Raw genomic sequence first — 22757 nt, forward strand, 5'->3', positions numbered from 1 at the left:
AGGATGACCCAGAATATCTACACACCCTTCCCTAGACTCATCATCCACCAAGTCCTTCTCTTTGGTGAACACGGATGCAAAGTACACATTTAGTAGCTTGCCATTTCCTCTGCATCCACATAGATTCCCTCCTCTGTCCTTGAGTGTGCCAACCCTTTCCCTGGCTACCCTCTTGCTCTTTAGGTATGTACAAAATACCTTGAGATTCTCTTTAATCCCGTTTGCCAAGGACTTTACATGATCCTTTTTAGCCCTCCTAACTCCTTGCTTAAGTTCCCTTTCTAATTTCTTTATATTCTTCGAGGGCTTTGTCTGTCCCCAGCCTTCTAGACCTCAGGAATGTTTCCTTTTTCTTTTTGACTCGGTTCACAATATCCCTTGGTATCTAAGGTTCCCAAAACTTGACACACTTCTCCTTCATCTTCACAGGAACATGCCAGCCCTGAATTCTAATCAACTGACATTTGAGACTCCCATATTTCAGATGTGTACCCTCAAACAGCCGCCCCACAATCTAAATTCTTCAGTTCCTGCCTAATATTGTTGTAATTAGCCTGTCCCCCATTTAGCACTTTCACTCGAGGACTACTCTTACACTTATCCATCAGTACCTTAAAACTTGCGGAATTATGGTCACTGTTCCTGAAATGCTCCCCTACTGAAACTTCGATCAGCTGGCTGGGTTCATTCCCCAATACCAAGTTCAATACCAGGAAGCTAAAGAAACTTGGTATGTCTGCATCGACTCTCAGAAAAGTCTACAGATGTGCGATAGAGAGCATCCTATCCGGCTAACTCAGCCCAACGTATCACACAAGCTTGCCACCCCCACATTGATTCTGTATACACCTCTCGCTGCCTCAGGAAGGCAGACAGCATTATCAGAGACTCCTCCCACCCAGGTATTGCCTTCTTCCAGACTCTCCATTAGGCAGAAGGTACAGAAGTCTGAAGACCCGCACATCCAGTCGTAGGAACAGCTTCTTCACCACAGCTACAAGACTGCTCAACGATTCCCCCTCGGACTGATCTGTTCCCTGTAAGAACACTATTCATGAAGCCCTGTGCTGCTCTTGCTCGTGTATTTGGTTTGTTTGGTCCCTTGTTCCTCTCTGCAACCAATCACGGTTTGTCGATGTACCATTCGTCAATGTTCTCTGTTGATTATTCTTTTTGTCTACTATGTACGTACTGTGTACGTTCCCTTAGTCACAGAAAAATACTTTTCACAGTACTTCGGTACATGTGACAAGAAATCAAATCAAATCAAATCAAAATCAAAACAGTATGGCCCCTTCCCTAGTTGGACTATTTACATATTGTTTCAAGAAAGCCTCCTGAATGCTCTTCACAAATTCTGCCCCATCAAGTCTCTAGTACTAAGTGAGTCTAGGTCAATATAGGGGAAGTTAAAATTACCCACCACAACAACGGCAAATTCATTACCATCTCTAAAATCAAAAAAGAAACATCCTTTTCGGTTAAGCGTCTGGCATGTGTTTTAAAAAAAAAAATTATTACAAACTTGTATCAAAGCAGATTACAGCAAATAAACACCCCGGGAAACATACTTCCCAACAATCAACTATAGTCTGTACAGATTGTTCCCCTTTTTCACCCCCCCCCCCCCCCCCCCCCCCCCCTGCGACGAACAGCTCCTCAAACAAGGTCACAAACATCCCCCATCTTTTCTCAAACTCCCCTGCTGAGCCCCTAACTCAAACTTTATCTTCTCTAACCGCAGGAAGTTGTACAGGTCACCCAACCATGCCGCTACCCCCGGTGGCGATGCTGACCGCCACTCTAGCAAAATTCGCCGCCGTGCAATCAGAGAGGCGAAGGCCACGACATCGGCCTTCCCCCTCTCCCCGAGCTCCGGCTTCTCTGAAACCCCAAATATCGGTACCAAAGGGTTCGCGTCCATCTCCTCCTCCACTATCCTGTCTAAGACCGCAAACACTCCCGCCCAGAACCTTCCCAATTTTTCACAACCCCAAAACAGTGCGTGTAATTCGCTGGCCCCCGCCCACACCTCTCACACTCATCTGCTACCCCCTGAAAGAACCCACTCATTCTCGCCCAAGTCATATGCACCCTGTGCACCACCTTAAACTGTATGAGGCTAATCCTTGCACAAGAGGTCCCGTTTACCCTTCGCAGTGCCTCACTCCATACCCCACAATTGATCTCCCCTCCCAACTCTGCTTCCCATTTCATCCTTGATCTTCACCACCCGCTCATCTCCCTGCTCCCCCAGCCATTTGTATATATCCCCAATTCTTCCCTCCCTTCCCACATCCGGAAGCAGCAGTCGCTTCAGCAGGGTGTATCCCGGCAACTTTTCTCCCCGTGTGTGCGTGGGTTTCCTCCGGGTGCTCCGGTTTCCTCCCACAGTCCAAAGATGTGCAGGTTAAGTGGATTGGCCATGCTAAATTGTCCTTTGTGTTCAAAATTGCCTGTAGTGTTGGGTAGGGTAACTGGGTTATGGGGATAGGGTGGAGGTGTGGGCTTGGGTAGGGTGCTCTTTCCAAGAGCCGGCGCAGACTCGATGGGCCGAATGGCCTCCTTCTGTCAATAAAACATCTAACAGTGTAATAGGATTATCCAAATTTACTGCAATTTAGAATACACAGAAATTGAAAAATAACAGTGAGAAAGGCAGATAATTATAGGGGTTTGTCGGGAGAGAAAGGCATTGAGTTGAGAGTAGGGAAACTAAAGAGGTGAAGAATGTGCTTAAGAATAAGGGAGTGTAACTGAGAACATGAGAGCAAGGGAAACAATGGGAATTAAGACAGGAAACAAGTGAGAAGAGATCTATGTTTACAGGGAAAAAGACAGAACTGAGAGGCAGGAAGAAGCAAAAAAAAATTTAGAGTACCCAATTAATTTTTTCCAATTAAGGGGCAATTTAGCACGTCCAATCCACCTACCTAGCGCATCTTTGTTGTGGGGGCGAAACCTACGCAAACACGGGGAGAATGTGCGAACTCCACACGGACAGTGACCCAGAGCCGGGATCAAAACCTGGGACCTCAGCGCCGTGAGACTGCAGTGCTAACCACTGCGAAGCCCCTTAAAAGCTTATTTTTTTCTAATGGTGGCCATGGCCTAACAGGCAGGTCTTGAGGCTGTACAAAAGGCAGAGAAAAGCTAGATTTTTGTCAGAAAACAGCGTGCAATTTAAACACTTCCTGCCACACTCAACCTAACTCCCACCTTGCACAAAAGTTGAAGGCCAACCTCTCCGCTCCTCATCCCAATTTTTTACTCTGGGGTGAAGTGAAGTCTTGGGGCATTAAAATGGTGTCACTTCGGGAAAGGTTTGTGAAGCAGTGCCATATGCCCCTTTAACCCCTTTCTTAACCTGCCCTGCCAACCTCAATGATTTGTGCACAAATACCCCCACAGGACCCTCCGCTCCTGGATCCCCTTCAGATTTGTTCTTTGTTTCATATTAGCTTTAATAGGTCACTTTGCAATGAGAAGCAGTTCTGAGAAGGTTCACAAGATTGATTCCGAGGATGAAGGGGTTATCTTAAAAGGAACGGTTGGACATGTTGGGTCTGTATCCATTGGAGTTAGGGGAAAGAGGTGATCGTATTGAAGCATATAGGACCCTGAGGGGACTTGACAGGGTGGATGCTGAGAGGATGTTTCCTTTTTTGAGAGAGACTACAACTAGGGGGCACAGTTTAAAAATCTGGGGCTGGAGGCTCCATTATTCAGACTATGTCCCCACGCCGGCGTCAAAACAGTGAAGCCTTACTCCTGAAAATTCTGGGAAAAAATGAAACAAATTCATGGCTAGCAGGGACCCTGAGTAAATCTTGCAGCTTTTGCTGCAGATACAGGCCCCTGCACTTCCGGGTCAGAGGCCGCGCATGCGCACGGTGGTGGTCTCCAGCACCGTGCTCCATGGCGCTCTAGGACTGGGAGATAGACCCACAAATGAGATCCCCCGATTGGGTCGCACGCCCGGCCCTCAAACCCCGCACATTAATTTCCCGGCCGCGTACAACGGCCCCCCTGGCCTCCGATCCCCCCCCCCTCCCCCAACCAGGGCGGCCTCGGACTGAGTCCGCAGCCGCCACGCGTGCATCCCGACCGGCAATAGCAGGTTAGTTCCACACAGTCAAGGGGGGGGGGGGAAAGAGAGAGAATGTTGGAGCAGACCTCTGGCAATGGCCCCCGGCAGCATGGCATAGTCCGAAGTGGGTCTCTGGCAATGGACACCGGAGGCCTGGCATACTCCCCGGTGATGCCAATTTTAGGTGCCTGGAGAATCGCCGCACAGGCGGCAGGCCCAATTACGGCGTCAAACTGGATTCTCTGCCCCGGCCGCGATTTCGCCGCTGGGGTGCGGATAATCCAGCCCAAGGTATCTCCCGCTTGAGAGAGGAGAACTTTTTTCTTTCAGTGGGTCATTAATCTGTGGAACTCTCTTCCCCAGAAAGCAGTGGAAAGCAGGGTCACTGATAGATTGACTAATGATTGACAAGGGAGTTCTCAGGATATGGGGTAGACAGGACATTGGAGGCCACAATCAGTTCAGCCCTGATTTTATCAATTGGCAGAGCAGGCTCAAGGGGCCAAATGGACTTCTCCTGCTCCTAATTTGTATGCATGTATGTATGTTCATAATTCTGTATTAAATTTTATCTGCCACTTATCGGCCCATTGCACACGCCTGTCTAAGTCCTCATGAAGCTGATTACTATTGTCCTCACTTGTCAAAATACTTTGAAGTTTTGTATCTTCTGCAAATTTAGAAATTGCGCCCTGCACACTCAAGTTTTAGGTCATTAATATAGATCAAGCAAAGCAGTGTTCCTGATGGAATCTCCAGTCTGAACTGGAGTAGGTCTGGTCCGGTTGCTTTGAAATAAACCAGTAAATTTATGTATATCTTTGTGAGTAATAAAACTGCTGTTAGAAAGGTGTAAACAAGCCATGCAAATAAAACAAAACAACATTTAATTCAACAAACATGCAGATTTATTGCTAGAAAATACATGCAATTTTCATGCAAAAGTTACAACTTGTTAAACAAAAACTGTGCATCATAAATATTTGCCGTCATTGTTCCTAACTTTAGAATGTTCTCAATGGCACTAAACTATTGTCTGCAGGCACATAAACAACAGCTAAATAAATGGATGGTGTGGCTACCCACTCCTTACTCTTTGTTTAAAAAAAAATCCTCTTTACTCTATCACCAATTATGTTCATTCCTTCTTGGAGCAGTATCATATGTGGCAGCTGCCCTCTAGTGCCTACTTAAATAGCCACGATTCAAATGTGAGCCTCAAAGATACGTGTTGGCTGGTTATATAATTGTAAGAGGTAGGCTATTCTTTAGTTCTAGATAAGGATGCTGAATCCAATTTTAGTGATCAGATCTCTACCCTGGCTAAGATCAGCAAACAGAACATGTTTGGGATTGATTTGTGACCTTCCTGGTCTGTTAGACTCAGGTACTGATTGGAAAAACTCGAGAAAGTCAATATTCTAAAATCTATCCTTCAGTTTTCTTGCATCTTTCAGATTCATCACTCCCAGTTGATCCTTTGAACATAAAATTATAGCTTTAATATGAGGTGGGGGCGGGTTCAATCGAGGCATTTAACGGGGAATTAGATAGTTATATCAAAAGGAAGAATGTAGAGGGCTACGGGCAGAAGGCAGGTGAGTGGCACTAGATACTGCTGCTATGTAGAACTGACACAAATGGCCTCCTTCTGTGCTGTAATGATTCTGTGAAGAATTCAATGAATCATATTGTAATACATATGATGAAGGAATGATTTTGAATTAAATTTGGCATGTAGATGTATATTGCTTACAAAATAGCATTTTACATTGGCTGATATATGCAGATTATACAAAACCTGGCAAAGCAGGACGTAGTAATGAGTTTATGAATGACACAGAAAAGATGGTGAAATGGGCAGAAATGTGGCAGGAAGAGTTTAACGTGGAGAAGAGTGAAGCAGAGCACTTTGGAAGGACTAATATGGAAAGACAGTGTATGCGTAGGTGTAGGTGAACAGAGAGACTTTGGTGTCCATATATACAAATTCTTAAAAATGGCAGGGAAGATTGATAAGATGGTTAAAGAAGAATCTGGGTTATTTGTATTTATAAAGAGGATAGAATATAAAAGTGCAAAGATTATGCTAGAACTGGTTGAGCCTCAGCTGGAGTATTATGGATAATTCTAGGCACCAAACTTCAGGCAAGATGTAAAGGCCTTAGAAAGGGTACAGAGGCTTATGAGGCTATTAACAGAGCTTAGAGGTTTCAGTTATGAGGAGTGGTTGGAAAAGTTAGATATGCTCTCTTTGGCACAGAGAAGGCACAGACAGGGGTCTAACAGAGTTTTTCAAGATGATGAGAGGTTTAGATAGAGAAATATTATGCCCTTGGCAAGTGTTCAATAACCTGAGATCAGATTCAGAATGAGTTAGACAGGTGCTTGGGATGTGGCACTTAGTAATACAGACAAAATGTGGGGATTTGGGACTAAGCATGACTGCATTTTTAAGGAACCAGCACAGGAATGGTGGACCGAATGGCCTTCTTCAGTGCTGTAAGTTTCCACATAGTTATATTTTTAAATTAAGGGCAGGTAAAGCTTCAATTGTTTACCACCAAAGTACGGTTGTTTCAACTAAATTTAGATTATAATTTTTAAAATGGCACTGATAATACTGGTTCCCCAACAATCCAGAATTTGCCACCGTTTTTTACATTTTCCATGTACTGTCAGGTCCTTGTAATGTTTAGTATTTGAAGATTACTAGTGTACAATTTGATACGTATTTTTTCAAAACACTTGTCATAATACCTATCTTGGAAATGAATGGAAGCAACAATAGAAGATAAATGCCTCCAAAAAAAATTAAACATTTCAGCTAAAACATCCCCCTAGGGATACAGTGTCCAAAGATAAAACACCACTTCTCTCGTGGTTCCATGTCCCTTCCAATAATGAGTACATGTCTTCACTAGTTGCTGAATCACCATTCCTGCTGACCAGTTTGACTGCCCTGGTGTTCATAGCTGTATTTCTCACAAGGAAGTCAAGTTAGGGTGCGGGATGATTTCCAAAATTATTTGAAGAAAACACACATCCTGGGAAATTAGATACATTGCACTCCCTCAAACTGCACACCCCAAATTCAGCTACTAGCCACAGCACTGGGCAAGACCATCAAATCCAAGTCCAAGCTTTTGAGAACGGCTGAGGCCTTCAGGTAAAGTCTTTAAAGAAGGCATTAAAAGAAATGTCAATAAATGTGTCTCTGCCCCTCTCGGAAATTATTCATCAACAAAACTCCTGCTTTCACTTCAGAGTCAAAGCAGAGGATGCTGAAATTACCTGACCCCAAGCAGTGTTGATTCACAGTCAGAACACGGGAATGATACAATATCTTCAAGAACTATATTGTGAACCTATCAAACATGGTGAGATGCAGTGTAAAGGTTTATGAGGTAGACTTTCTACAGGAATTACCCAATCTCCCTCAGTAAACAAAATCCAGAAAAATAGTGTTATTTGAATACAATTTGCGCAAGATTTATGACAGGAAATCGGAAGAACTACCAAGGTGAATACAGGATGTCTGTGACAAACACAGTGAATCTTACAATTTAAGCGTTAGAGCAAAGCAACATTTTCATCTAGCAATAACACTATATTCTTCTATTTTGATCAAATTCAATCAAATGCACAATACTGTATTTTCTGTGAATAGGGAAAAAGTCAATTGTACTACACGTTATTTCTTATTTATATGTAGCTCTCACCAGTCATGTATATAGTTTAAAACAATATGGGTGCGATCTACTGGCCACGTTACGTCCAATGGGAGCGCAGCGCAGCCGCCGGTAGATGCCAGAAGCCTTCCGCGGGCTACCTGGCAACCAGTACACTTCATGAGATCTATCCAGACCTGGCGAGGTGGCGCGATCAGGACCCCGCCCACAATAGGAGTGACCAAGCCACACCCACCAAAGTAGGTTTTAAACCTACTTAGGCGTACACACCCGCGATCTACCGGCCTCCCAGCATACAACAGTCTGCCCAGGGAATCACCAGGAGGGCGCCGTTCAGTACCGTCCCACACAAACATGGACCAGGTGAACGACACCGCGGGGGTCTCCGGGGCCATCTGTGGCCTCTAGGTGGTCAGGGACAGGGCAGAGCGGCCCCATGGCTCTCCTCTTGTAATGCGGGCACAGACACCGCCAGGCTGGCACCGTGACCCTGGCATTACCAAGGTGCTCGGGTGACTGCAAAGCCGGCAAGAGCATTACCAGGGTGCCAGTGCCAGGGTGCCACTGTCAAGAGTCGGGGACTGTGGGGAGCCATCCCATGAAAAGAGGGTGGAATGATGGATGGGGGTGCGCAGGGCAGATGTGAAGGGTTCTGGGACGCGGGGGGGGGGGGGGAGGAACCCTAAGCAACCCTAGTGGGGTGTCATCACTTTGGGGGGGGGCTGGTGGAGCAGGGATGTGGGGTAATGCCCATATGTGTGTGTGTGTGTGTGGGGGGGCACATTGCCCATGTGTGGGGTGGACCCATGCACTCATTGAGAGATCGGGGCACCTTCCAAAATGGCGGCTCGATCTCCGAGGGGCCGGACTGGCCAGTGAGTTCGGCTCCCAGTGATGAAAATACTTCTAAGTCTGGGTGTTACCGGGGAGAAACTCCCCAGGGCCCAAGAAAGTGGCTAAGGTTGCGGTGGGGAATGTGCCAGCAGAAATCACCCAGCAAAACACACTCCAAATGACACTTCAGAAACCTTTCTGTTAGATCTTGCCCAACGACTATTGTGAAAAACTTTGGTTCTTCTCTGGATACAAATTTAATTTAGGGAAGAGTGAGTTCTTTGTGGTCAGCATCTCGGGGAGGGGAGCAGGTCTGGGGAGGCTACCTTTCCACCTGGCAGGTGCTAGTTTGCGGTATTTGAGAGTCCAGGTGGTGCAGGATTGGGTGTGACTACGTAGATTGAACTTTTACCAGCCTAGCGGGTAATGTTAAGCCTGACATGCAAAGATGAGAACCTCCCATTGTCCTTGAGAGCTGGGTTCAATCCATCAAGATGAACATCTTACCGAGGTTCTTGTGCTTTCAGTGCCGTGCGGTATTTTTACGCAGGTCATTTTCTCAGGGAATTGAGCAGCCTATATCAGGTTTCATATGGGAGGTGAAAATCTCGAGGATTCAAAGGGGGGGTCCTACAGAGGAATAAACAGTGGGGTAGGCTGGCACTGCCAAATTTGATGTTTGATGTTTTACTATTGGGCTGCCAACGCCGAAAAGGTGTTGCGGTGAAGTGATCCGGGGTCTACCTTGATAGTGAGAGGTAGTCCGGTCCAGTTTAGGGGTGCTGGTGACAGCGTCTCTGCCTTTTGCTTCAGCAAAGTACCCTTCAAACTCAGTGGTTGTCTCCACTTTAAAAATATGGAGGCAACTCCATCAGCACTTCAAGCTGGGGTCAGCACCAGTAGGCCCCTATTTGTATGAACCACTTATTTGAACCGGCAAGTTGGATGCCACATCTGGGGGATTGAATCGGAAGGGGTTGGGAGTGATTGATTTCTGGAAGAGCGGTTTGCCAGTCTAGAGGAGCTGAAAAAGAAAGTTAGGCTCTGTGCGCGGATGCATTTATGTACCTCCAGGTTCGAATATTTGCTTGACGGATATTTCCAACATTTCCGGTGGCACCGCCTTCAACCTGAGTTTCTTCTCTGCGTGGAGTTGGAAGAGGGTAGTTCGTCCGGCATATATGGGTGGATTTTGGGGGAAGAGTTGGTCTCAGTGGAGGAGGTGAAGACCAAATAGGAGGAGGAGCTGGGACCCATACTGGAGGAGGAAGTGTGGAGTGAGTTCCTCCGCAGGGTGAACACCACGTCATCCTGTGCGAGGCAGAGTCTGATCCTGCTCAAGATTGTGTTTAGGATGCACCTCGCCAAGGTCAGCATAAGTCGTTTCTTTTGAGAGGGTTGAGGATAGGTGAGAGGGTTGTTCGAGAGGGCATGCGATCCACACGCACATGTTCTGGTCCTGTCCCAAGTTGGTTGGTTTTGGAGTCTTTTTTCAGCGCCATATCGGCAATCCTGAATATTGCGCTGGTGCCTGCCCTTTCGTGGCTATATTTGATGTATTGGACCTGCCGGAGCTGTGGACAGGGGTGTGGGCAGATACCCTGGCATTTGCCTCATTGGTTGCTTTGAGGTGAATCCTTCTGAGTTGGAGAGTGGTGATGCCACTGAGTGCCGCGGCATGGCTGGGTGACTTAATGGAATTTTTGCACCTCGAGAAGGTCAAATATACCGTAAGTGAATCAATTGTTTTACCTTGGATGGCAACCGTTCATATTGTCCTTTAAGGAATTGGTCAGTTAGCTTTGGGGGCGGGGGCTACTAGGTTACTATTCTTATTATTTGGTTTACTGATGTTGTTTGTCATTTTTGTACTGTTTGTATTTCTGTGGGTATAAAATGATAAAAGTTTAATATATTCATAAAAGGATTTAGGACTCCAGATCAATCACCATCAATGTGCTGCTGGTGAACTGTAAGAAAAGAATTGATACCAAGAGAAGGAGGGCCATGAATGGGCTGCTTGGTTGTTTGCAGGACAGTTTTGTTTTTGGGATGGAGGGGCGCAGAGAATGCCGTTTGCATATGACTGTCAGATGGGTGAACTGGTGGAATCTAAGTGAATCTCACAATAACAAGGTTATTCCAGGTAGAAATTTGCGCGGCTACAGCCGTGACCATATCAGGTTCAGCCTCCTCCTTGGAATCATCCAATGAAGCTTTCTGCTCTGTCCTCCGGCAAGTACAAATCTTGCTGCTGTGCAACGTTGTGCAGAATCTGGAGATTTTGGCACCTCCAGAACAGTCCAGACACAAAAAGATGTTCAGAAGCAGGAGTGCAAAATGTTCCTGGACAGCTACCAAGATACTTTTAGCTTGTGGTAGATCACATCCATAATCTCTTCACACCTCAAAAGTAAATTTACTGACTGGCTGCTGGAGACGAGGGATACTCCACTTAAAATGTGACTGGTGACACCCACAACAAACCCAAACAATGAGGCCCAGGAGGAATACACTGAAAGCCATGGGGCATTCAGAAGCATCATTGACCAAGCCATTGGCATCCTAAAGATGCATTCCAGGTTCTGGACAGATGTGGAGGACCAGCTAGTCCCAGTGTGTTCTACAGAAGTGAGGTTTGGGCCCACAGGAGGAACAAGGCACAGCGCTCAGAGCTTTTCCATGTGACTCGGAGGAGGAGGTGGGATGCAATATCGTCAAGGCACCAGCTGTAGTGCACACTGCTGCTTGGGAAGCTCTCATTATTGCAAGGTTCACTTAGTTCCACCAATGCACCCATCCGACAGCCACATGCAAAAGCCACTTTCTCATCACTGTTTTCCCTAACATAAAGCAATCCTTCAAACAACAAACTATCCATTTCACAGCCCTCTGATGCTCAGTGGCAATTTTGATCTTACCATTCATTAGAAATGAAAAGACCACTTGTCAAGCTGCAATCAAAATGGGCAACATGGGAAAGTGGTGCAAACCAATAATAAACCAAAAATAAAACAGAAAAATAACCATCCAATCTTACGGGGCAGATAGTCGGATGGTGATAATATCACTGGACTGGTAATCCAGAGGCCCAGGATAATACTCTGGGGACATGAGTTCAAATCCAATTGTAGTTGTTGGTGGAAAGTAAATTCAGTTAATAAATTTTGAATTTGTTATGTTAGTCTGGTGACCGTAACAACTATCATCAATTATAAAAATCAATCTGGTTCACTAATGTCCTTTCGGGAAGGAAATCTGCTGTCTTACACTTTCTGGCCTTTGGGCTGTCCAACTTTCATATCCTCTTTCACCATCACCCTTCAATGGTCCATCTGCACTTTCTTGCGAGAATTGAGCTGGAGAACTTTGCTGCAGAACAATGGGGATATGAATATGTATCCTCTTTAAGGAGGTATTCATTGCATGCAAGCCATTAGTGAAGGTCTGCATGCACACATTTGATTGCTATGTTTGATGCCCCCTGCTGGCTCTTTCCATGGAAAAGACAATCACAGTAGCCCACATCATGTCGCTCATACTTGTGACGGATTCTTCCAATCTCTCTTCAAGCATGGATTGTGCGCTTGAAAACTCTGCCATTCACTGCACATTCTGTGCTGCAAGCTTTGAAAGCCCTCAGGTACAGCATTTACATCCAGCTAAACAGAGGCAGGATACTTCTGTGCTTTGCCTGACTCCATCATCTGCTTTTGTTTGCTTGTTATATGTGAGCCACCAGGTGAAAACTCAAATCTATTCCTTAACAATTGTACCAAAGTGTGAGTATCTGAGCTGGTGCATGGTTTGCATGAATCCTGTGACGGTGCATCCTCAGAATGAGACCCTCCTTTGTCGAATTATAATCGTCTTCTTGCACCTCATCCTGTGGCTCACTTGAGAACCTTGTGAAAAATTAAAGACATGAATTAGAAGAGTCACAGCAAGAATATTTTGACTGATCATTTTGCACATGATCATGTTTCACTCTCTGCTGGCATCAAGACAATGAGGCATATGCCGTGTGGCTGTCAGATATTTAATTCTGTTACCAGATAAATGGGAGGCTCTCACCTGCAATTGCCAAGTATATTGAAACTTTGCTGAAGTCCAATGCCGCCTCCTCTGAACTCCCCAAGCAAGCCAATTTGTTATAATATAAAAGCACTTCTCACTAAGGTTCAAGAGTGATTTTACATAGCAGCAATAATGGTAGAGATTGTAAAATATATTCTTCTTGCTGCAACAGTAACATACACTTAAAAGCATAAAAATAACCAGTTAGAAAACATTTAGATCTAGTACTCATTTTTATTTCCCTAACTTGCTACTGTAAGGGCCCTTCCTGTTCATTCCTTGTATCCCATTTCTTTTGTTTTGCTGTTATTATTTTGATCCCTGGATGATTAATGGACATGTGTCTTTAAGGCAAGTAGCAGAATTCAGATATTACAGACGAGAACACTTTGCTACTCTCTGCTGGTTTGAACAGGAGCTGCAGACCCATCGGCACCAGAGAGAGAGATGCAATGGGGTGAAACTCGGTTTGATTGATTGGTACAAGAGGCCGTATTCGGCCTGATAATAGGTGGTGATTTCATCCAATCCCAATGGAACGATTTTCAGAGACGCAAGGAGGTTCAGTTTGACTCCTGGTAGCACAATGACAAGAACCTTCTCTCTTTCTCCAGAAAAAACGAGTGTTGTATTCTGAACTTGCAGAGAACCTGAATGAATCTATCTACAGGAAAACCATTACAGGCTGCAAACAAAGACCAGAACCTGATATCTCTCTCCAGAAAGGCCTGTGAGTGCTGTATTTCTAAAACTATAGAGACCTGAGTGAACCTACAATAACACCACAAACTGAAAACAAAGTTTGAAGAGGATACGGTGCTGGAAACCACCATCTGAAACAAAGCCTCTTTTTTTCCTTTTACTTATGATCTTTTACCCCTTCCTTCCATTCTGTGTTTGTCTGCCTTGCGTGTGTGAGTGTAGAGGGGGGCAAGTTAAAGTGAAGATTAGGAATTAGTTAATAGTTATAACATGTTGTATTTGCTGCATATTTCATTACAGTTCTTGCTATAGATAAACAGTAATTGTGTTTACATTTACAAACCTGGTGACTGTAATTATTGGGCAGCTAAGGGCCAAAGACTTCAGGTATTTTTCTGCAAATTGTTAGTTAATTCACTTGTGTTGAGACTCTGGGTCAAGTGGAGCTGGAATTGGCTGCGCACTAGCCCAGGGTTTTGTAACACTACATTATTAAATTGTTCACAAAATAACTTATTTTGTTTACTGCTATCCTTAGTCTAATTTGAGGTACTTTCTATTTCTGAAACCAAGGTTACTTCTATAAAAATTGTTTTTTGACTGGTAGAAGTACACTTGTTCAGGCAGTCAGAAGGTACTTTAGCAAACATTAATCGGATGTTATCATTAAAGGACATGCTTGTTAATATATATAGCAATTCTTGGAAGCTGACGTACAGGGCAAGAGAATTAATTAATTGTCTCTCAAGATGACATTACAAAACAAATGATCTTGTTGGTGTCGCCAGGGTAGAGCTGTCGGAACTTCAAGATACACATTTAATTTTCTTATCTTTTGTAACCCCTCCCTAATACATCCAATGATCTACAGAAGTCAAATTTTTGTGATGTCATAATGAGTTTTGCATGGCTATAAATATTAAATGACATAGCTCAAATATATCTTCAAGAAACTGGGAATAAAGGTTCAGTAACCTCATCAAATGCAGTACTAAAACAGAGTGCCCATAGATGACTGGTAGAATATATTTTCCCACATTTTTCTCATATAAAGCCAATTCATGACTGAATATAAAAGATCTAAAAGATGGACTTTGTTTCTAAATAACAGTTTGCATAGGTCCACTTTGGAAAATTCTTTCAAAAAGAGCTAAATAACAATAAAAAGAGTATGCATGATGCAAAAGCTGACAATACACATGTTAGGTATTAGGAACATGGACTTAGGAGCAGGAATAGGTCATTCGATAAAATCATGGTTGATTTGATTGTGCTCTCAACTTCACCTTCCTGTCTGTTCCCATAACCCACGACTCCCTTGCCTATCAAAAAACAATCTAATTTGGCCTGGAACAAATTCAATGAACCAGCCTCCATTGCTCTCTCTTGCAGAGAATTCCACAAACTAATGACCGTTATTTCCATCTTAACATTCTTAAATTCCTCCCCCAGTTTTAGTCTCTCCCCCAAGAGGAAACCTCCTATCGCATGAACTTTCTCTAAGCTGCTTATAACGCAATTTTTTCCTGTTTCAAATAAGGAAACTTAAACTCCACAATACTCCAGATGTGGTCTCACCAAGGCCCTGTACATCTGCAGTAAAATGTCCCTCCTTCTGTACTTGATTCCCCTTGCAGTAAATACTAATATTCCATTTGCCTTCCCAATCACTTACGTTACCTGAACACTTTTGTGATTTATGTTCCAGGACACCCAGATCCCTCTGTACTGAGTTCTGCAATCTCTCTCTATTTAAATAGTATACTGCTTTTCCATTCTTCCTGCCAAAGGGATAAGTTTACATTTTTCCATATTATACTCCATCTGACAAATTTTTGCCCACACTCTTAACCTATCTATATTCGTCTGTAGACTCTTTACCACCTCTTGACAACTTACTTTCTTACCTATCTTGGTGTCTGTCATAGGAAAATCTAGCTATCATACATTTGGCCCTTCATCCAAGTCATTGATATAGATTGTAAAAATATTGTAAATAGTGTTGTCTGATTGCATATATCTCACTATCAATTTAACTCCACTGATGCAGTTGTATTGCATCAAAGCAAGCTGCATTAAGAGGAAAGTTGGTATTCAGTTTTCAGCCAATTCAAGGTATTGCAGTAAAATGTCATAAACATCTACCACATAAATGGTTAACGTGCCTGTACAAATAGATGTACAGATTCCAAATGGCATACTTATGATGAAATACTGTCAACATTATAGAAGCTTGATACAATGAGATCAAACTTGCATATCAAAGAAATGCATGATGTTTTGATTCCCTGTCACTGATTTGGGTGAAGTTTCCATGGGGTTTACCCAAAATTTATTCTCCAACTTTGGGTGAAACCCTGGAAAAATAGGTGCTGACAGCTATTTACTGGTTTCTCCCAGTTTTTGGTCCTACATTGAATTACTACAGGTGGTTGCGAGAACCCCTGCGGAAATTCCTCTGGAAAGTTGATTTATAGCATAAGCGAACCAAGTTTCAGGAAATATAAATTTAGCTGGTTGAAACCAGCGCACAGGGCACATCATATTAGTCTCCAAATTAAATGATCAATACGTGAGAAAATTATAATGAGAAACTGCTGTTAAAAGTCACATAATTGCACAGCAAAACACAAATTAGCACTTGTTTTTAAAGCTCACCAACCAAAGGTTTTGCAAAGCAGATGTTCTCCATTGCAAATAATACCACTAAAGCAAATTATCTGGTTAACATCAGATTTTGGTCTGTGGGACCTTGTGTGCCAATTATCTATGTTACAATAGTGATGTTACCTCAAAACTATTTCTTTGGCTGCAAAGCACTTTGGGACATCCTTAGGTCATAAAAGGTATGATATAAATGCAAGATTGTCTTTTTTCTTACTTGCCTGCACTTGAACGTACTACTAATTTCATTATTTTGCTACCTTCGTGGTATATTCAAAATTCTTTCTGCGCCTAAAAAAATCATAAGATATTTATAATAAATAAATTTCTCCCGCTATCATAATTCTCCTTCAGTTTGTAGGATGGATAGTCTTTGTGGGTAACTTCTCTGTTGGTAATGCTGCACCATATTAGCAAAAATAAATGTTGGTCTTGTTGACTTTGGTTTCCTCATCTCAGAGATTCAAGAAGCTCATTCCATGAATTACTTTTTCCACAAAATAAACTTTGTTCAAATATTGGTCAAGTTTGAAATTGAACTCTAGCCTCCAAATATTGTTTGGAGACACCCCTAACATTCCTGAAATGTTCCTAGCTGCTTCAGTATTAAATTGGATTGAGCTTGTCTTTTAAGTCAACATTACCTACAGCAATATATATAGTTATTTATATTGTTCAGCAATAGCCTTGGATAGAATGTTGCAAGACATTCTATCAATTGAAGCTAAACGTAGCTTTTCTAAGCAGTATTGGTAAAATAATAGTGAAGCAATCTAATTTCTACATATTCTCTTTTTTTTTTTAAATTTAGTGTGCCCAATACATTTTCCAATTAAGGGGCAATTTAGCATGGCCAATCCACCTACCCTGCACATCTTTGGGTTGTGGGGGCGAAACCCACACAAACAAGGAGGGGGAAAGTGCCCCCTCCACACGCACAGCGACCGTGGTGCCGTGAGGCAACAGTGCTAACCACTGCGCCTCCGTGCTGCCCCTTAATTCTACATATTGCTGGACCTTTGGCTTTGATTTTTATGTCATCATTGGCTACAGGAATAGTGCCAGAGGACTGGAGGACAGCAAATGTGGTCCCTTTGTTCAAAAAGGGGAGCAGAGACAACCCCGGCAACTATAGACCGGTGAGCCTCACGTCTGTAGTGGGTAAAGTCTTGGAGGGGATTATAAGAGACAAGATTTATAATCATCTAGATAGGAATAATATGATCAGGGATAGTCAGCATGGCTTTGTGAAGGGTAGGTCATGCCTCACAAACCTTATTGAGTTCTTTGAGAAGGTGACTGAACAGGTAGATGAGGGTAGAGCAGTTGATGTGGTGTATATGGATTTCAGTAAAGCGTTTGATAAGGTTCCCCACGGTAGGCTATTGCAGAAAATACGGAGGCTGGGGATTGAGGGTGATTTAGAGATGTGGATCAGAAATTGGCTAGCTGAAAGAAGACAGAGGGTGGTGGTTGATGGGAAATGTTCAGAATGGAGTACAGTCACAAGTGGAGTACCACAAGGATCTGTTCTGGGGCCGTTGCTGTATGTCATTTTTATAAATGACCTAGAGGAACGCGCAGAAGGGTGGGTGAGTAAATTTGCAGACGATACTAAAGTCGGTGGTGTTGTCGATAGTGTGGAAGGATGTAGCAGGTTACAGAGGGATATAGATAAGCTGCAGAGCTGGGCTGAGGGGTGGCAAATGGAGTTTAATGTAGAGAAGTGTGAGGTGATTCACTTTGGAAGGAATAACAGGAATGCGGAATATTTGGCTAATGGCAAAGTTCTTGAAAGTGTGGATGAGCAGAGGGATCTAGGTGTCCATGTACATAGATCCCGGAAAGTTGCCACCCAGGTTGATAGGGTTGTGAAGAAGGCCTATGGAGTGTTGGCCTTTATTGGTAGAGGGATTGAGTTCCGGAGTCGGGAGGTCATGTTGCAGCTGTACAGAACTCTGGTACGGCCGTATTTGGAGTATTGCGTACAGTTCTGGTCACCGCATTATAGGAAGGACATGGAGGCTTTGGAGCGGGTGCAGAGGAGATTCACCAGGATGTTGCCTGGTATGGAGGGAAAATCTTATGAGGAAAGGCTGATGGACTTGAGGTTGTTTTCGTTGGAGAGAAGAAGGTTAAGAGGAGACTTAATAGAGGCATACAAAATGATCAGGGGGTTGGATAGGGTGGACAGGGAGAGCCTTCTCCCGCGGATGGAAATGGCTGGCACGAGGGGACATAACTTTAAACTGAGGGGTAATAGATATAGGACAGAGGTAGGTTCTTTACGCAAAGAGTAGTGAGGCCGTGGAATGCCCTACCTGCTACAGTAGTGAACTCGCCAACATTGAGGGCATTTAAAAGTTTATTGGATAAACATATGGATGATAATGGCATAGTGTAGGTTAGATGGCTTTTGTTTCGGTGCAACATCGTGGGCCGAAGGGCCTGTACTGCGCTGTATTGTTCTATGTTCTATGTTCTATATTTGATTGTGAAAGATCTGCTCATGTGTAGAAAAAAAAAGCATCATGTTAAACTTTAATTTGCCTGAAAGGTTTGTATCCAACTTCAAAAAATTTCTCTTCCCTAAACTATAAGGTAGGAGTTGAAAAATATATGCCAATTGGGCACACATGGTAAGAAACTAGATCAGAAATCTGCAGCCATTTAGTTACTGTGTTATGCATTAACAAAGACTTTGAACAATCCAATGCCCAGATTTAAAAGGATTTATGATTCAAGAACAATTTATGATGCTTCTATGGCTTGAGATTCCATCAAATAAGTTGAATGTGCAAATAAAAGGGAAATGTAATTATCAACTGTTTAAAATGATTGTACTAAAGCTTCTGAATTGGAACTCAGAGATTGGAGATCATCCTTTGGATCCAGATCTAATACCCGTCCACCCTTACTACAGAGTGAAAGCCATTACCAAGAGCAGTTAGAATTTCTCAGATGTTATGATGAAAAGGATAAATAGAATTTTAAACCAAGGGCAGAAATTTCTGGTGGCAATAACATAAGCCTGAAGATAAAATAGGTGATGAGAGTAAAGGCTAGACCAAAGTTGAAAATAAGAGTATTGTAAATGGGCAGGAAACACAGTTATAAAATGTAAATATAAAATGACAGTTAAGAATAAGTGGGCGGAATGCTAATAAACAAATTACCTATGCAACAATGTGCAAGGCATCCAAAACAAAATGTGGTAACTGCAGACAATAGCATAGAACAAGGAGACAGATTTAACAGGAATAATTGAAACACGGTCAGATAAGGAAGAGGACTGGCAGTCCTCGGACCGAGACTGGGAACACCACCTGCAGGGACCCCTCCAAGCCGTACATCATCCTGAATGGGACTACATCGCCATTCCTTCACTGTCGCTGGGTCAAAATCCTGAAACTCCCTTCCTAACAGCACTGTGGGTGTACCTACACCAAACAGACTTCAGCAAACTAGAAACTAGCTCACCATCACCTTTTCAAGGGCAACTGGGGGTGGGCAATAAATGCTGGCCTAGCCAGCAAGATCCACATGCCGTGAAATAATTTTTTTTTTTTTTTTAAAAGCTACATATTACAGGGATGACAGATTTAGAAAGGATAGAGATGGGACGGTGGGGTAGCAATACTCATCGGCAGTAGAAAAAAGGAACATAACTGACATTAAGATAGAAAGATCCATATGGACTGAGATAACGGATAAGAAGGAATTGATCGACCTAATAGGGGAAAACCACCTAATGGTGTACGGAAACTGCTAGATCTAGTAATGGGATAGTAATAGAACAGAGCAAAGTAAATGTAGAGGAGCATCTATACACTAATGATCACAACATAATAAGGTTTAAAATAATCACTGTAAAAGACTTAACATGCAACAAAGACCAAAGAAATAGATCGGAAATTATTTAAAAAGGTGATCAGTCAACTTCAGGAGGAATATATTGGCTGAAAAATCAAGAAAAAGCTAACCAATAATGAAAAACCATAATGAATAGAGATGAGGGCAAAATTAAAACTAAAGACAAATACATACAGTAAGTGCATAGACAATAATGAAGAGGATGGAATAAAAACATATGATGAAGTTATTAAAGAAGTCTAAAAAACAGTAGGAAAGCAAAGAAGTGCTATAAAATTTAACAATCAAGGAATATAAAAAAGTAAAGTATTCAACACACATGTAAATAACCAAATGAAAACCAGGATAGAGATTGCGCCATGAAGTAAAGCATAACAAACTCTCAGATGTTGAAAGTGAAATAGTAGAAATGCTAAATAATTACTTTCCCTCATTTATTTACCAGTAAGACCAACAATCAAAGAAGAGATCAAAATAGGTATCAAGACTTTGAAATTAAAAAGGGTGCGAGATAATTCATAAACTGTTTAAACTTTGGTGAGGATAAAACACTGGATGGATTATACCACAGCTACTAAAAGAAAGTAGGGAAAAGATTGTTACGTATTAAATTCTGGCTGGAATTTTCTGGTCATTCTCGCTGGTGGATCTTCTGGTCCCGCCGACGCGGGTTTCCCGATGGCAGAGGATGCATAGAACGGGAAATCCCATTGACAGAAGTGGGATCAGAAGATCCTGTCGCCGCCTCTGCCGCCATGAAACACACTGTGGATGGTGCAGAAAATTCCACCCATTGTAATTATAACAATTCATTAGAAAACAGTATGTGCTGGAGGACTGAATGGCAGATAATTTTAAAAGGGATGCAGAACAAGTCCAGGGAATTATAAACTTATAGTATAATGTTGTTGGTAGGGAAGATAAGGAAAGACAATGAACTTTTATTCAAAGTTAAACTCAAAGGCAATATATGTTAAATAGTTTAAAATTCAGAAGATTAATGTAGATAACTCCTTGAAGGTGGCAAAACAAGTTAATCAGGCAGTTGATAAATCATGTGGGATAATTTATAAGTAGAGGCATAGAATACAAAAGCAAGGAAGTTATGGGAAACCTTTATAAATCAATGGTTAGGCCTCAATCCAATTCTGGCCGTTGCCTTTTAGGGAGAATTAGACGGGGAGAGTAGAAAAGCCGGGGTCGTTCTCCTTTAGAGCAGAGGAGGCTAGACGGAGATTTAATAGAAGTGTTAAAACAAAGCAAGTTGTTAAAAGCTGGTAGGAGCAAATTCAATAATATACATTAAAAGGGAATTGGATAAATATTTTAAACATAAATTTTTGCAGGCTTATTAGAAAAGAACAGAGTGAGTGGGACTAATTGCATTATTTCAAAGAGCCAACATAGGCCTGATGGGCCAAATGGCCTTTTTTTGTGATGAATTTTTCTATGATGATGTAATGAAAATATATCCAGAAGGACTAGTCAACATGGAAGTCAAAACGGAAGGACATGCTTATTGATCAACCGTATGAATTTCTTTGAAGAAGTAACAGAAGCAGTACACAAAGGTAGTGGACTATACTTGGATTTCCAAAAGGCTTTCAATGAGATAGGGAATAATAAAGTCATGATTAAGGTCAGAGCACACGGAGTCAGATGACAAATAGTGGGATGGGTAGCAAGCTAAAGGACAAAAACAGAGAGATGGGATAAAGGTAGTTAAGTGCACTGGCATAAGAGATTTGGGCTGAGATTATTACTGTTCTTCAGCTATCTAAATAGTTTGGAGGCAGAAATACACTTTAGAAATTTACAGATGGCACCAAATAGGGGTATTGGTAATTCTGTGGAAAACTGCAACAAAAAGCAGAACAACCTTAATAAACCTATAGATTGGTAATAAATGGCAAGTTAATTGGGGCCAGTTAGCTCACTTGGCTAGACAGTAGGTTTGTGATGCAGAGCAAGGCCAGCAGCGCGGGTTCAATTCCCGTACCGGCTGAGGTTATTCATGAAGGCCTGCCTTCTCAACTTTGCCCCTCGCCTGAGATGTGGTGATCCTCAACTTAAATCACCACCAATCAGTTCAACCCCTCAAAGCGGAAAGCAGCCTATGGTCATCTGGGACTGTGGCAACTTTACCTTTACCTTAATTTCAAAATAAATAAATGCAAGGTGATATATTTTGGTAGGAGGAATAAGGAGATGATATGCTCCTTGTAAAATAATAATTTGAATAGGGTAGATAGAGGAGCAAAATAATCTAGTACACATTGGCAAATCATTAAAGCAACAACACAAGTTAAAAAGTCATGAAAATGCGAATAAAGGACAGGGGTTAATTTAGGAGGAATAGAATTGAAGAGCAGTTATGTTAAACTTTATCGAACCTTGTTTACACTGCATTTTAATACTTTGTATAGTTCTAGCCTCCATTTTACCACATAACAGAGGCACTGAAGCAGATGCAAAAAAAATCTAGAAGGATAATACCAGAACTAAGGTGAAAGTAATCAGGAAAAACTGATTTTCTCAAACAAAGAGACGCCTAAGTCTAATAGAGTCTTTTAAATTATGATGGATTTACTGGCTAGAAGAGGATGCTTCTCTACTCATGGGAATATTCAAAACAAAGGACTATACATTTAACATAATCACCAATAAATCCAATAGGTAATCCAGGAAAAAAATCTTTACCCAGAGAGTGGTTACAATGTAGAATTTACTATCTCTTGGGAGTGGTTGAGGCAAATAGCATAGGTGCCTGCAAAAAGAAGCTAGATAAGTGCATGCAGGAGAAAGTAATAGAAGGAAAAATGCAC

General features: G+C 42.5%; 1 protein-coding gene across 9 annotated transcripts in view; it reads right to left on the reverse strand.

The window, feature by feature from the left end:
* zdhhc14 (zDHHC palmitoyltransferase 14) overlaps positions 1-22757 on the reverse strand; it is a 488467-nt gene that overhangs the window by 307080 nt on the left and 158630 nt on the right. The window lies entirely within an intron of this gene.

This window comes from Scyliorhinus torazame, chromosome 1 (genome assembly GCF_047496885.1).
Source record: "Scyliorhinus torazame isolate Kashiwa2021f chromosome 1, sScyTor2.1, whole genome shotgun sequence".
NCBI lineage: Eukaryota > Metazoa > Chordata > Chondrichthyes > Carcharhiniformes > Scyliorhinidae > Scyliorhinus > Scyliorhinus torazame.